Genomic DNA, 11,245 nt, shown 5'->3' with positions numbered 1-11,245 from the left:
AAACTTTTAAATTGGGACAAATATCATGGTATAGGCACAATCGGTCAGGATATGGGTTAAGCATGGATCAGGCCAGGTCAGTCAAAACTTTTTGGACTGTTAATTTAAATATAAAGGGCGGTGCAAACATATTTATACAAATAAGCACAGTGTGGTAATAACACATTAATAACTTTTAAGATTTATAGAAAAGGGCTGAGGTCTAAATTCTCATTTAGGCCATTAGGTTCCATTGTATTTAAGGTAAAAATCCAGTGGGCTTCTCTCTGCAAAAGCAGTTTTATCATCATATATATATATATATATATATATATATATATATATATATATATATATATATATATATATATATATATATAGTACAGTACTTTACTCTCATTACTTTAAAAAATCGTAATAGTAAATAGTCATTTAAATAATATAAATCATTTAGATAAATATATGCAAAAAACTTTGGCTATTCAAAAATAGCAGATCTACAAGCACATAAGCGCCAAGTGCCGCGCTATGAGCTTGTAGATCTGCCATTTTTGAAACATCTTGTGTAGATCTTTGAATACATATTTTTGACAACATTTTTAACTCAACTCTTTGTTTCTGGAGGTCCCTGGAACAAAATATTTTACAAACGCTATATTCAAAGATTTGCACACATTTTCACGATTATAAAAAAAAATGTAGCTCAAAGTGAGTGAGGCACTTGATGCCGCGTTATCTGCTACTTTTGAAAAGCCAAAAGACATCTTAAAATGACATTGATGCGTTCCCGGTATTAATGGGTTTTAACCTGCTATTCAATCTCACGGTACACGGCTCAGAATGCAACCAATAAGCCCTGACGCCTGAATACACAGAGTGGTAGAAACAAATGAATGTATGTATGCGTTACACACATACGACACATTCATTTGTTTCTACGGTATTGTGTGCCGTCTATTGGATGTATTGTGCCGTTGTGTGGTGCTGCTGCTGGCCTTGGACTGCAAGTTCCAATATATCGTCTCTGTCGGGTGGAAACCTCATACGTCCAAAACTGTCACTTTTCAGGATTAGAATTCAACAGCATCAAAAGTAGCAGGTCCACAAGCTCGAGCCTGTAGAGCTGCTACTTTTAATGCTTTTGTGTGACGCTGTTTGATCAAGTAGGGCATTCATTTACGAAAATAAAAAACACAAGTTTAATTGTGGAGATAAAAGGTCTATGCCCGACAGCGACGATATCACACGTCTTATGTTACTGACTATTTGTCGAAAAAAAAATTACTGTATCCCGCAAGTTGTCACTGAGCCAGAATACTGCTCAAGTATGATAGTATTGATTGATAGATTTTTTTTATTAGTATTGATTTCTTTATTATTATTATGCTGAATGGCCTTCTATTTAGTAATATTATTATATTACTATTATATATTTCTGTTTTTCATGCTTATCACCCAAACCCAAATGCAAATACAGTTGTTAGAGATCCATGCATTGTATATAAATGTACTTATATGTACACTACAGTCGCCTTTATGAACAGTGTTGGGAAGTAATAAGAGTTACCTAATGTATTTACTTTATTATTTATTTATTATTTACTACTACTAGAGAATTGTTAAGCAGACCAATTATATTTATATAAAGAGTACTTTACTCTCATTACTTTCAAACACTGTTCATAAATTATTTTTTTAACATTTACCAAAAAAATAAAATAAACCAATATACCTGTTTCCAGAATAATCTTTTGTAGTTCTCGCCGATATGGGAGGTAGTTCTCTGTGCTCTCTGTGTCAGAGCGTTTCACTCACTGACTGAATCATGTTGATGTGGCTGAGTTAATTATTATCTCATGGACTTGAAATATTAAAGGGATATTTCACTTTAAAAAAAACTTTGGGTTATTTTTTCGTCTACTCAGCCTTTTGTGAGGCCCCCAGACAGTTTGTACGTTGCTTGATTCAGTATTTAGATATTTGATATTAGACAAATATCCCTTTAACACTCGGTTTCCCAATGTTGCAGCACATACTGTATATCATGAGACTGATTTTGGTAAACGATTAAACTTACGATTTTGCAAGTTTACAGCTTGGCTTGGCTTGGCTTGCCTCATGCCCCGGTAGTGTCAACATTATTGAATAACGCTGATGCAACTCTGATACAAGGTTAGAACAACATGACCATCTATGCTTGTAATAAAATTAGCAACTTGGTGTGATTCTGCTTGATTTTGCCTCATGACCCGGTATTGTCATGACTGACACTTATCATCATGTTTAAGTCACTGTGATACAAGATTAGAATAACCTGACCATCTATGTAATACACTTTGAGACTTGTGGTGTGATAACACCAGCTTTGTTTAAAAGTGACAAACCCTAGGTGTAACGATGTGACACACTCTAGCAAACAACAGAGATTATTAACAACATCAACAAGGTAAGTTAATTTTAGAGTGATATCAATCTTATTGTGATTGTAGAGTAGAATATATGATGTAGTATAACTATGGTCTGAGCCCTGAGCTCGTTGGCAGAGCTCAGGGATCATGCTGCGTTCCATGGAGTCCCCAGCAACATTGGGAATATTGATAAATTCATTATTATTTCAATATCTCACCAATGAGAGAATTTATAACTATATTTTATCATATGGTTCACTCTCTCCACTGCTGTTAACTCCCCACCTACAGTTGAAGAAATCTGTCCTAAATCTAATCTAACAATAACAGTCTTCTCTTATGGGGGTCTCTGGCAAAAAAAAGTATTTTCAAATGGGGGTCCATGGCCTAAAAGATATCAATTTAGGGGTCCTTGACATGAAAAAGCTGTTGTCTTATACAACAATTGACTTCTGATCCAGCAATCTTTATCAGCAGAGTTGTGTGTTATTTGCTATAACATTATGTCTAGGTCACCTAGACATGGTCACATGGTAGATGTAAAAATACAGAGCAGAATTAATTAACTGTTCTTCAAAACATGACATGTCCATTTTAATGCTCCAACTAGGCTAAATGTAAGTAGTTACAGACAGCATAGCTCCTTGAGCAGAGGTGGTAGTGTACACTCCTGCCCAGCAGGGGGCAACATGGGACTACAGAAGGTGAGCATAGATCAATTAATAGTATAATTATTACTATTTCAACTATCACCTCTATGCCTCTATGTTAATGCAAGAACAATACAGATGTGTATCAACCTATGGTATCAACGCTCAGATACTTACAGGTAACAATCCTAAATTAAATGTAAGCATTGCAAAAATGACCTGATAACATTCATGTAGCAGATATTTAGGCCAATGTTTTTATAACAATAACACAGGTAACCAGAACACAAGCCTAAGGGGAAAATATAATGTATAGAGCCATGTATGTTTACTGTTGCTAGGTCATAATATTTTGGTGTGTATTTTCTAACACTAAGTGGAGTAAGTGGCGGTTATTAGATGCACAGGTACAGTGAGGGCAGACTTACAGTAGAGAAACAACATAGCTATTGAATTTGGAATGGAATAAACCTGGTATGTTCAACTCTTTGTAAAACTCGGCTACTTCAATAAATAAACAAAACTGCAAAATCTAATGGGGTTTTGGGTCTGTGTGTATTACTGCACCCTGTGTAGCCTACTGGCAACTGGAAATGGACATTGGAAAAATGGCATTACAAGATCATTAAGTTGACACACCTGCCAAGCTAATATTTACTATGGATGGATATTTTATTAGTCTCGGGCACAAAGTCTAATTTCTACAAAGCTCACCATAAAAAGGCTGTCTCCAACATTGGCAGTGCTGAGTCAATAACCTAGATCTACTGTATTTAAAATATATACTGTAGGCTACACCAAGGTTTTTGAAGGTTTTAGGTAATACTATGGTATACTTACTCATATCATTGTGATGCTAGACAAATCAAACCTATTTATAGCAATTATGTTTTAGGCCTTGAAACACCAGTCCATGAAACACCTGTTTAGTCTCGGTATCAACCTAGTCGGCTTAACCATTTTTCATTTAACAAAACAATATAGTGAATACGTCACTTTCCTGGCTCACTAACACATGTATCCATTCAGAATAAGGGACTGGCATAATTCTGCGGTTTGACACAGTATACATAAAATATGTTGAGGTTGAGAACTAAATATTCTAATGTTGATTTCACAATGATTACTGGCCACAATTAAGCACTAAGCCCTATTTAAAAATAGCAACATATAGCCACAACACACTGTGAGCTTGTAAATAAGTAGGAGGAGTGAAATTAAGGAGTTTATGGTTTCCTTTTGGGAAATGTAGACTGTCTGATATGTTTGAAATGTATGTTTGATATCAGAATTTAACAATTTGATTAAATATGTATGTTAACCACATTAACCCCGGTGTCCCTGATTTGGGAATGTTTGTCCACATCTGTAGGAAAAAAAGTTAATTAAATAATAGTGAAAATAGCAGATCTACATCTAGAAGCTCTCAATGCACTGCATTGAGCTGGTAGACAATGTCTTACAAAGAAGTAAAATGCCACCCTCTGTTTTTCTTTTGTTTTGTTTTTACAAATCAAACCCTGCATGCCAGTATACTTATCTACATGTGAGTTTTGTAGATTGATTTTTTTTAAATTATGTTGCCTTGTTAAAAGTGTTTAAAGTTTTATGTTCTGAAAATTGATATTCCAAAAATAGTCTCTTCATTGAAATGTAATTCTTAAATTAAACAGTGAAACAGTTCAAAAAGTTGTCATAGCAAAGTCTATGCCTAGGAGTGGCCAAGTTTATGCAAAAGTCAGTTAATAAGTAAACCAGTTAAACCAGAAATACACTTGTGTCTACACAAGGAAGTCTTCTTTTACAGTCGCTCATATGGACTGAATATGCACTTGCTGCGGAAAGCTGAGGAGCTGATACGGAAATTAAATTGGTAGGGAACGCAAAAAACAAATTAACAGTTAACCTCAGCTAGGTCTTAGATCTCTATATTAATGCTGTTAACTTATACATAGCCTACATTGCATGTACTTTTAAGAACAGTATTATGGTAGCACATAGCCTACTAGTGCAGTTGTGAGCTGAACCATCTTATTCGGTACGCCTAGAGTTTCAGTCGTGGCTTTTTGTTCTAGTTGACAAATGTTTAGATCATCCTCAGGTTAATATAATCTTTTGTCCTAGTGTGTGTGTGTGTGTGTATGGTATTTGTCCAGAAGAGGTACAGATAGAACTTGATCAATGCTATGCTACACTTAAAACTTGTGTAGGGAGTGTCTTGCTGTGTACTGAATACAGGGAGCAGAAATGCAGGCTACCCTACTGTACGCTTCAGAGACGGACAGTCAAGGTTTACCATGTTTATTGTCACATACAATACAATCCTCAGAGTCTGCTTTCGGCAATTAGAATGGTAGCTTTATGAATGATTGGCTATTATATTTCCACAAAGGCTTGTCATTTAACATTTGAATTGAAATACTTACAATACAGCGGCTATCAGGCTATCATACAGTTATAACCGTTTTTTACACGGCCTGGTTGAATGCTTGATTCTGATTGGTCAATCGTCGGTCATTATTTCTTGATAGTGACCGATGATAATGACCGCTGTCTCATAGACTCAGAGCACCTGCTCATATCAACCTGTGCTGCTTGGTTTTATGCAGTAATCCAACATGACAGCCATGTAGACAACAAACAATGTTATTTACAAATAAACGTTGCTCTTAAGAATGTTTTTGAAAACATTTGAAGTGAGAAATAGACGATGCAATAACCGAAAAGTGATTATATTTGATCCACTACACTTCCTTGTTTATCGTTGCACACCAACGCAAGAATACCAAAACACTCTCCACAAAACACAGTCGCCCCGGGGCAAATCCGGCGGTATTATAGGCAAATCCAGCGGTATATAGAATGGGGGCGAGTGCGTTTTGGGGCGAGTCTTCCGGTTACCTTATGGACTTCGTCTTCCGAGGCGAACTTGTCCGCCCAGCCCAATACTTCTGGAATACTTTCATTGCCGCAAGCAACAAAATACTTTGTTTTGTTTTTACTTTTGGGTCAATTTATTTATTTATTTATTAAGTAGCCGTGTAATAAGCGGGATAATGTATGGGGAGGTGGTCATTATTGAAAATTAAAGCCCTTCAGGGTGATTATCCACCTCCACTATCACGTCGGTGGATAATCACCGGGCTTTAAATTTCAATAATGACCAGCTCCTCATACATTATCCCTTATATATTTTCAATATTTTTACATTACATTATCACTTAACACAAATGCCAATCTACATTGTCATTTTTCTATCCTATGGACCTCAGGCTAGTATAGAACGAGCGACCCCCCCCCATCCATTGAGTTCAATGGACAGGTGGCACCATCTTGTGAAGTTTTCAGCTATTACTTTCAATGGTACTTTTCAATGATGTTCTCTTTCTACATAGGCTACATTCTTTAGAATAAAGCGACATGGCGTGTACAAGTCAGTCTGCTGTGGACTACATCAAGAACACCAGGACCCACCTGGTGGGGGGATTACAAAATCTTTCAATTATTGTGGAGAATCTGTATCAGCGAGGAGTGTTCACTGAGGAGGAGGTCAGTAAAATACAGACAGAGGTTGATGACTTTGATAAAACAAGAGCAATACTGGACCGGGTCACAAACAAAGGGGAGAAAGCCTGCTGTGAATTACTGAGGGTCATTGACAAAACTAGGCAGAGGACCTTAAAGAGCCCTGTATCTGAAAAAGCAGGCTTCACCTCCACTCAGAAGAGCACTTTCGACCTACACCATTGGATCAGCTGCTTTCCTTTCAAATATGATGGGGAAATGGAGATAAACTATTCTCAAGGTAGTGTACTGTATAAAGAGGACAAATTGACAAATACAGTATTGGGACACTTATGTTGATTACATTTTGCAATTTCAATAGAATTGTGATTGTTAAAATATGAACCCATACATGTACTGTATGTAATTGTTAAACAATACTGTTTTTTCAGTCAATTTACAGATGATTAATCTACTGTACTTGCTATTATTTTCATTTTAGGTACAAAACCATGCCACAGATACCAGGCAAAGTTAAAAGCAAAAGCTCTTAAGCTATCAGAAGCTGTGTGGAAACACAGCAACAGCTTTCTAGGCCTACCAAAGGATAAGTATTCAGATCTGTCTTACACGCCACTGGTATTAGACACACATGAAAATGCACCAAATAAAATAATAACATTCAAGAGCAAAAAATGCAAGAAACCCCGCCCTAAAAAAATGAAGACCTACATTCCTGTGGATAAACAAGAAATATCTGTAGATGACTTACTCAAAAGAGATGAGAACAACGTTCTCCTGGTTGGTAAGCCTGGAATTGGAAAGACAACCGCTGCATGTCAAATTCTGAAAATATTGGGAGGAAGAAAGACCAATACCCTAGACTACATGTTCTACTTTGATATGAGAGAAAGGTCCTGCATCACAAATCACATGAGTTTGGAGGATCTTCTCTTCAATACATTTAGTGAACCCGATGAAGGAAAAGAAGAGGTCTTAGCGGACATTCTAAAAATGTTACCATCATTTTTGATGGACTGACCGATCTCTCTTCCCCGGTGATAAAGAGACTTATGGAAAGGGATCTGCTTCCCGATGCAAAGATTGTGATCACATGCAGACCAGAGGTTGAATCAGAAGACTTCCTATCAGACTGGGCTTCTCTCAGAGTGGAGGTGAAAGGCTTCAGCACAAAGTCCATCAGAGAGTACTTGGCTAAGATGTTGAACACTGAGCAGTTGAGCACCGTTTTGAGCAACCTGGAGTTGTTCAGTCTTTGCCATGTCCCAGTATATGCATTGATGGTGGTTTCCTGCTTTTCTTTTACAAATTCTATGGCTCCTCAAGAACCGTGTACTGTAACTGAAATATGCATCCACATTCTCCGTGGTTGCATTCAAAAGCACAGTGGCAAGGCAATACAAAACAAATGTCTAGACAGCTATGTCGGAGACCATCGTGAAGAAATATTTGCTTTGGCAATGGCTGCTTTTCAGGCAACTCAAGGGAAATCTGTAAACTTAACAGGACTGTCTTGTGGAGAAAGCTGTGTTCATTCAGCCTTCCTCAACACACTTGATGTTCAAGTTCGACCTACAGTATGGAAACCATACTGTGCATTTCTCCACTACACCATACAGGAGTTCTTTGCAGGGTTGTGGTTTTTGAAGAATCCTGACAAAATAACTGAACTTTGGCAACAGTGCAGCACTGAACAGATGAAGCACATGAAACATGTGATCCCTTTCGTGTGTGGTTTATGTAGTGAGAAGAATCTTGACATGTTGAAATGTCTGGCTCCAGATCAGCAGCTGAAGGACATATCTAAGACTTTCATCAGAGACGTGGTAGCCAACTTTCTCTTCTCTCCATTGAACCAAGATCATGGTGACACTGATAACAGCAACATACTGTTCTTATGTCAATGCTTGTACGAATATCAGTCCACTGATGCCTGTCTTCACTTTCTGGACAAAGTGGATTATTGCCTTGATTTGAGGGAAGAGAATCTTGATCCTCACCATTGTTGTGCTGTGTCTTATGTAATCAGTCAGTCCTACGAGAGCAAACTAAAACTAAAACTTGGGAACATGGTATCAGAACCAGGACTGCGATTAATACTTGGCTGCCTGAAAAATGTCCAATTGTATGGGTGAGCATGAATTTTGATTTTCACTTTGATATTGCATTAGATGATTATTTATTTTACTCCAGTGGGATTCAAATGTTAAGCTTTTAAATACCAATAGACCATATTCACACAGCGGCCATGAGAAAGTGTCCCTAGTACAAACGTCTCACAACTCTAATCTGCTTCATTTGTCTATATGAAAGTCAGATAAACAAAGTTTAAGTATTATGAGACATAACTAATAATATGTTTTATGATTGCTCCATTTTGCAAAGACTCCTTCATCTAAAATGTGATGGACACTGTCCAGTGTTATAATATTGCTGCTCTATCATTTCCCTCTCATGTTTCAGACGTGATCCAGGATTCTTCCAGCACGTGTGTGAATCCATCACTGTTAGATCCAGAGAGGAGGTGAAACAGCTGGTCTCTCTCCTCCGTCTCTTTGATTTCACCCTGGTGCTGACAGGGAAGTTAATGACCAACACCTGCAAGTCTGTGGGGAAAGTGCTGCAAGTCTGTGGCTCTAGGGTGGATCTGGTCCTGACACCCAGCAAGATCTCTCTCAAAGGAGTTTCACTTCTTTTTAGACATGTAGCAAAAATCCAAAGGCTAGGGTATGTTTTACATTCTGTAAAGATATTCACTATTGTCCTACTGTATAACCAAAATGTTATCTTGGCTGAATTATTTGATGTAGCTAGTTAGGATTAGGAGTGTTCATAACTAAAAGCTTTTCTTTCTTTTCTGTTAATTTTAGATTGTCTGACAGCATGGTATTGCTACTTTTTCGATCAGTAAGAACAGGAGGTTTGCCCCGTCCAGTGGCTGTTAAGGAGCTTTCCCTTCTAAATACCACACCACAATCAGAGAGACAATTGTCCAGGGTTGTTAGTAATGTGGCATCCCTGCTGAGACACTGGGCAGTCACATGTTTGGATATGACCAAGTCCAACATCCATTCAGACCTCCTCCTTCCACTGTTGAGTCACCATGATCAACTGACAATCAAGTAAGTCAGTTTATTCTGTTGAGCCATAAAACGTGTTGAAAAACCTGTACCTACTTTCATTCCAAACATGTTTATTAATTTGTCTACATACATACCCTGATCCATAATTTCATTAGACTGGGTCCAGAGGTTCTGCTGGAGCTTGCTGGTGTTGTGGTCACAGCTCAGGATGAGGACTTGACAATGTCTATCCTGCAGAAGGTTGGTGGGGATATGACTGACTGCTCTCTGCTACACTGGTGCTTTCTTCTCTTTCTGCTACGCCAGTCATCAGCCCGAATGATGATTCTGGACTTGAACAGGATACAGAACATATCAGAGAATATCACAGGGGTTTTAACCTTTCTGGATGGAGCTTTCTTTAAAAGGTGAGTATAAATAATCACTGAATGGAAATACCATTCTAATGTAGTGTAGACTAGATGTGTGGACAATAAGAAATAATAGCATAGTACATCTTACTGTTAAGTGTTACTGTAATTGAAATTCTATAATATTGGGCCTCATTTAACAATATCTTCCTACATTTTTCTTAAATGTGTCAAGAAAGGTTCTAAGAAAAGTCTTTGTCAGATTCATGATGTGTCCTTAAACTGCAGAAAAGTTTGCACCTGTGTCCTTATAATGATGAATCAATTATCCTCCAAAGCATAGCCACAACAATACCCATAAAAAGGCATGAGACTGCAGGGCTGTGTGCAAACAGAAATTACATAGAAATTAAGTTGAAATAATTAAGTCAAGAATGCCTAAACAAAAGTAGCAGTACAGTAGTTCTGAAGTGAAGGTATTTATGCAGAAAGTGAGCAGCAATCGAGCTACAGAATAATATTCAGTAGTGGATATAAAATAACACAAAAAAGATGCATTGGTATTACTCATTCAGTGAGTAACAAACGTTGAGGTAAAAAACAAATAGGTTTGATGCCAAATTTGAGGCCATATGGCATATACTCTGTGTGTGTGTGTGTGTGTGTGTGTGTGTGTGTGTGTGTGTGTGTGTGTGTGTGTGTGTGTGTGTGTGTGTGTGTGTGTGTGTGTGTGTGTGTGTGTGTGTGTGTGTGTGTGCGCGCGCGTGTGTTTGTTTCCAAACGCAGAAGAGAGACGCTGAACACTGGAGGACAGGCTTCCCCAGATATATCTGAGCTGGACCAGCGCAAAGGGGCCATTTTTGGAGAGACAGCAGTCTCTGGTGTGCCGTCAGCTGAGCCTTTGGACACAGACCTGGACGCCATGTCAGAGGTTTCATCTCCTAGGCCATCTACTATCTTAGTATCAGAAGGTAAGCTGTTTTTTCAGAATTAATACAATTTCGTACATTTAATCTAAAAGCTATAGCTATAAAATATGGACAATATGACACATTAAAACAGCAGACCAGTTTGTACCGCTGCCACATTAGTGGTGTACACACCAATGTGTTGTGAATATGTATTCTCTTCTTCAACATATCCATGCATTTAAAAAATATTTCCTAGTTTGTTTTAAAAATGTAAACATTTGCTTTTACTGTATTGACCAAACATTGCATAATTGAAACCTAAAACAATTAAGGTTATTT

At 37.6% G+C, this 11,245-nt stretch overlaps 1 pseudogene across 1 annotated transcript; it reads left to right on the top strand.

Moving 5' to 3' along the window:
- Positions 1 to 4,811: 4,811 nt before the first annotated feature.
- Positions 4,812 to 10,081, top strand: LOC311038092 (nucleotide-binding oligomerization domain-containing protein 1-like; annotated as a pseudogene). The gene is made up of 6 exons (XR_014602942.1): positions 4,812 to 4,910; positions 6,433 to 6,842; positions 7,044 to 8,693; positions 9,026 to 9,289; positions 9,433 to 9,684; positions 9,801 to 10,081. The product of XR_014602942.1 is annotated as a nucleotide-binding oligomerization domain-containing protein 1-like (transcript).
- The last annotated feature ends 1,164 nt before the right edge of the window (positions 10,082 to 11,245 follow it).

The sequence above is a fragment of the Gymnoscopelus microlampas genome (genome assembly GCF_963454915.1).
Source record: "Gymnoscopelus microlampas genome assembly, chromosome: 21".
In the NCBI taxonomy this organism is placed as follows: domain Eukaryota; kingdom Metazoa; phylum Chordata; class Actinopteri; order Myctophiformes; family Myctophidae; genus Gymnoscopelus; species Gymnoscopelus microlampas.
Note: the sequence above shows the minus strand (reverse complement) of the source record. Positions and strands in the feature narration are given on the sequence as shown.